General features: G+C 34.1%; 1 pseudogene; it reads right to left on the reverse strand.

Annotated features, from left to right (window-relative positions):
• Positions 1-730: 730 nt before the first annotated feature.
• LOC109679686 (alpha-amylase 1-like) lies at positions 731-5,404 on the reverse strand (annotated as a pseudogene).
• Between the last annotated feature and the right edge of the window lie 268 nt (positions 5,405-5,672).

A 5,672-nucleotide genomic window follows, 5' to 3' on the forward strand; every position in this document is an offset into this window, starting at 1 on the left:
TAACATACTCCCAATTATATTTCTCCTTATTTCCTGGAATAGTCTGCAAACTTGTAGACTTGTACACGTAATTTTCTTATCTTATGTTTTTCCTATTTAACCTCAGTTTAACCGAATCATTTATTTTCATTCTATAGAAAATTTTAAATTATATGACAAATAATTTTATTGCTCATACTACAGGAGGAACAGTTTTAAGATCTTAATAAGTATTTTGTATGTTCAATTCGATACAACTCTAAGAGGTAGCTACTTGTGAGAAGTTAACATTTTACTCTCTGTATAGTGTTCTTATTTTCATTACTTTGTTTCTTGGTGATGGGAGGTTTATTTGTCATACTTCTGAAAGAATTTTCATAAGAATTTTAGACAAGAAAGAACTTTTATTTCTTTAAAATAATCTACATTGTTAAACTAGCATGCAATATCAGGTTTCATTTAGATAAACACTTGTGTAAATACTGAATATAATGAACTCTTCTGAAGTTAAAAACAGGCACTTTCATTTCTTGAGAAAAAGATACTTTGAGCAACTTCAAACTTACTTGTCCATTCTGAATATTTCTTTGCCAACGGTAGCTTGATATCACGCGTGTAAACCCATATGGGTGAGGAAGCATAAATCCAACTGCCATTTTATACAGTCTGAAAGTTACAAGATACAGTGTGATCAAAGACTAGTACCACCATTTGAAAGCAGGTAAAAGATGGAAAGAACTTTGTTTCCTACCTGGCATCTCAGAATGCAAGAATGGATGCTCCTCCAGCCCCGTGTCCTCGTTGATTATCATGGTTGTCCACAAAGACAAGGGCTCTGTCAGAAGGCATGAAACCCCAACCTTCTCCCCAGTTCCTGTTGGAAAAATAATAATACACGCACATGTGTATTCTTTTACAATAGATTAAGTTAAATCTGCACCTCTTTTTATGTAGCATCCTCAGATAAATTTTCTAATGCAACGCTGTTCCACAGGATTTAGTTTACATGTATTTGTGTTTGTAAGTACATATGTGTAATCTACAAATGCATTTCATGTCTGTATGTATTGATTATTTGCATTTCATTCATGTTGCCTATATAATATTTTTGTTTTTAAAAGAGGTCCTTTTAAAGGTCTCAGTATATATAATTCAGATAAATCTGAAAAGGACAGCAATCATATCACACTATACAGAATGGCAACCTTGGATAAAGTCAAGAATTGACACCCATTGTTATAATACTAACATTTTAGTATTTCAAATTAACTAATTCATAAAAGAGGTTTAAATTTCATACAATGACTCCATAATATGTACTTTGTAATTGGTAAGTTCCTTTAAATAACAACATTATTTTAACAGAATATAGTCAAACATTAAAGAAATCCAGAATACTCATATTGGACAGAGATAAAAAAAAAAAACTTTTGGTAATGTTTAAGTTTATAGAATGTTTATGATTGACATTTTAAATTAAAACAAATGACTGTGGTTTAGGGAACAGAACATATTACTAATATCAGTTTCTTGACAATTTTCTAAATAAGAAGGCTATAGGAAGATAACTCATATAGGAGTAATATTACTAAAAGAACTGCGATTTATTTCAAATGACAAGTTGTATTTTACTTACTTTAAGTACGACATCTTTTCTCCATCCCACTTGCGGATAACTTTGCCGAGCTTGGCACCATACTTGAATTCTGTCACACGGCCATTTCCAAAGTACTCACTACTTGTGATTGCTTCACCACCCAGATCAATCACCTAACAGAAATATAGGAGAAATATCATGTAATATAACATAAAGGATTTTAAAGAACAAAATATGATGCTATAAAGTTAATTTTACACCATCTTTATACCAAGTTGTTATATTCTCAGGGTTTTTTTTTTTTAATAGTTTCAGACCACATATATTTGACTCCTGAGTTCCACTTGGCAGTGCTGACTGCTCTTTCTGACTTAAGTTCCAGTCTCTACTTTTATGATACCACTCGATTTCTTGTTCTTTTAAAAAATTTTTCTCCCTTTATTACTGTGCTGGTTTGAAGTACGTTGTCAGATTTTCAAAGGTCTTTACAATGTATCAACGATATCATACTTGAGATCACTCCCTCCACCATAGCCTTTATTACCTCTCCCAGGACTCATGGAACATTTCAACAGGTATCATTTTGCATTCATATGCACGTGTGCACATTTTTTGCACTGTATTCAATCTCTTACACCCTTTCCTCACCACTGTCCCCCTCCACTGGTGCCGACCCTCCTCCATGGACAGGACATGTTCTGCCCTTCTGTTCTCCAATTTTGCAAAAGGGAAAAGAGAAAAAGAAACACATGACATTTTTGCTAGTTTGAGATAAAGATAGCCACACAGAGAGTTTCCTTGTGATGTATCCATGCATATATGAGTTATACCCCCAAATCGATTATCTCCTCTAATTGTCTACATTCTAACTTAGTTCCATAAGGTGAATGAAAAGGTGACCTGAAGTCCTGTCAGAATGTTGACCAAATTTACTCTCATACGTAAATAATAACAACAATAGCTGACATTAACTCAGCATTTACTGTCTGATTCACATTTCTCAGAACTTGATACCATTTGACTTTCCAAGGAAAAAATACATAAATATTATCATTATGTCCTTTATGTGGAAAAATTACTGCACAGAAAGCTTAATCAATATGCTGAAAGACTGGTACAGATAATAGTGGTTTAGCCAGGATCCAAACTCAGATAGACTTGCTTGAACCACAGCAACCTTATGATTTTCTGTCTTGTATAATGGTGTTGAGGAGTATAGGAAATGGCAGAGTGAAATCTACAGCCTTAAATCCTCTGCACATCCATAGAGCCTATTGTGGTAAGAAGTTTAGAGTGCTGCTCTGAATATAAGGAAACTAAAAACTGTGCTCAACATAATTCACCTGGCCTTTATTCCACAGAAGTTGCTTAATATGTCCTTTACTGTTAACAAAGTGATATTATTTTATGTGATCTCAGAGAGAGAGAGAGAGAGAGAGAGATGGAGAGATGTACCTCTTGGAAAATGAAAGGTTTGCTTCATGAAGAGAACCACTTTGTGTTCAGATTATGCAGTTTATCCCAAACTGCCTTGATGTCCCCAGGCCACATGTGCTTAGAAGCACCAAGTCTTAACCCTGCTACTCCAATGTCGATGAGATTGTTCATATAATCAGCGACCTTGGTACGAACGTAATCATTGCCAAGTGCAAGATCAAGAAGGCCTTCCAGACAACAATCTCTGACCTGTTGAGGTAAACATTTTGTGATTCATTGATGAAACATCATCTCTCACCTAAGAGTCCTTGTGATTATTCATGCAGTCCCTTATTCACCAATAGACCTTTCCATAATGCTTTACATGGGTGCTGGTGGTACTGAAATTCTGCTGTGGATGTACTTTCAAAAAATTTCTAGCAAAAGTGGAGAATGTAGGAAATAAAAGAGATTTTCAGTAGACTGAGGAATTTTCTTTCTTTCTCTGAGTGTATGTGTGTGTGTGTGTGTGTGTGTGTGTGTGTTTGTATATTTGTAAGTGCTGCAGGTGGTCAAACTCAAAGCTTCATGCATGTCAGGCAGTGCTCTACCATGTAGTCCCATGAATTGTGGAAAGTTTTTGAATAGTGAGGTGAGTTCTTTTTTTTATATAGACAACATGTGTTAAGGGATATAACTTAGTATTTGAAATGGTGTTTAATAAACCATAGCTGCATATTAAAGGCACAGAGAGTTCTTTATTCTGATAATTAAGAAGAAAAGCACAACATTACCTGAGAAGCATCACTATAGGTCTCAATGCCTCCACTTGATGTTTTGCATTTACCATCATTAAAATCCCAAGCTGAGTATGGAACTGCAGAAACCTCCCTGTTCTGAGCGTTGAAGTAACTTCCACAAGTACTGCCTGTCCCTGAACCTCTACTCTCAGCACACATGTGGTTAACTACAGCATCCACGTAGATACGGACCTGAAAAGCAAAGTCTGTACTTTAACTTTAGGTAGAAAAGTAAAGCTTTTTTCAGTAAACTTTACAGCATGTTAGGAAACTTCAAACTATCTCTTTGCCATTTTATAACTGCATTTCCCAAAGTAGCAAAAGTTAGCTTGAAATGAAAGTAATTTGAAATGAAGGCCTCCAACTTTCTAGCTTCTTCATGAAACATTTACATAGCTGATAAATGGGGAATATCAGAAATAAACTATGAAGAATGAAAAAAGTCCCTTTTTGCTTAGGTAGGAGTCAACCAAGAGAGGAGAGATTCTTCACTTTTGAAATTTCAGTGGGTCCCAAGGAAAGAAGCTGTTAGCTTCTACTCTCTGGTTAGCATCTGAAGGCGGGAAGGTAAATGTTGCTCTCATTATGATTCTCATTTTATGTAGAAAATGGCTAATCACTATTAAAAACAATGATGGTGAAAAAACCCAGGGAATATGGGTGGATATATAAATCACATAAACCTGAGAGCATCCTAACTTGTAATGGGTATACTATAAGGGTTAACAGTCAAGGTTTTGTTTTATAAGTAAACTTGCCTTTAAACTCTGAATGATCTATTCTTTAGTAGATAAGTGATATGTATACAAAATTTACACAAGTTGAACATGAGGCACTATTTTATTTTGCGTTACAGCTAAAGTATGAAGTAAGAATTTTAAAAGTACAAACATGAGAAAATTCTGGAGCAGACCAAGAGACAGGAGACTGAAATTATTTTTCTGCATGACACTTTTAAAGGAAACTTGATTCACTTACACCAACATTGTTGCACCTAGTCACCATGTCTCTGAATTCATCTTCATTTCTAGATCTTGTGCATATTTTAAAACTAATTGGTTGGTATCTTTCCCATCAAGGTCTAAAAGGACTGTTAACAATAATATTTCCATTGGTTGGAAACACCTACAAATAAAAAAAACTTGTATTATTTCTAATTATTGTTTATTGATATCATTACATGTTCTAGAAACTAATCAGGAATCTAAAGTATTACTAAAGCAATGTATTACTTTATAACAACTTGAAAATATTAAGTGAATATGGGAAATGCCCTAAAAAATGTACAGTTGCCAACAATAATAAATGCTTTTTTCTTCAGAATATTGCTTTAGAATACTTATGTTTTAAGTAAAATGTTTCTCCAAATTCATTAAAACCAATTAAAATAGCATTTTCCATAAGCACAGTAAATTCTTCAATTTATACTGTGAACCAAACTTACTTGTACACCTCTATATCCATTGGGAGCTAAGTATCTCTCACATTCCTTAGCAATATCAACCCAGTGCCACTCAAACAGGTGGACGATAGAGGTCCATCCCTGTTGAATTTGTGGATCATATTGAGCCAAGCAGAGCCCAGTGGCTGAAAGGAACTGGAGGAACTTCATTTTGATTCAAAGTTGTCAGTGTTCGTTCTAGCACCTATTTATATACCTGAGAAAAATCTAAGTTTACAAAGTAAGTGGTAACATGAATAAATATGTACAATACAAATTATTTCTTAGTCATTTCAAAAGAATTATCAGTGTGACTCAATAGGTGAAGTACATTCATAAAATCTCCCATGAAAATAATCTAAGCTCCTTTTAAGATTTAATGATTTTTTCTATTGAAGGAATATTAACCTTTTCAAACATCTGGCATTCGATAAATACA

Source organism: Castor canadensis, chromosome 12 (assembly GCF_047511655.1).
Source record: "Castor canadensis chromosome 12, mCasCan1.hap1v2, whole genome shotgun sequence".
NCBI classification, from domain to species: Eukaryota; Metazoa; Chordata; class Mammalia; order Rodentia; family Castoridae; genus Castor; species Castor canadensis.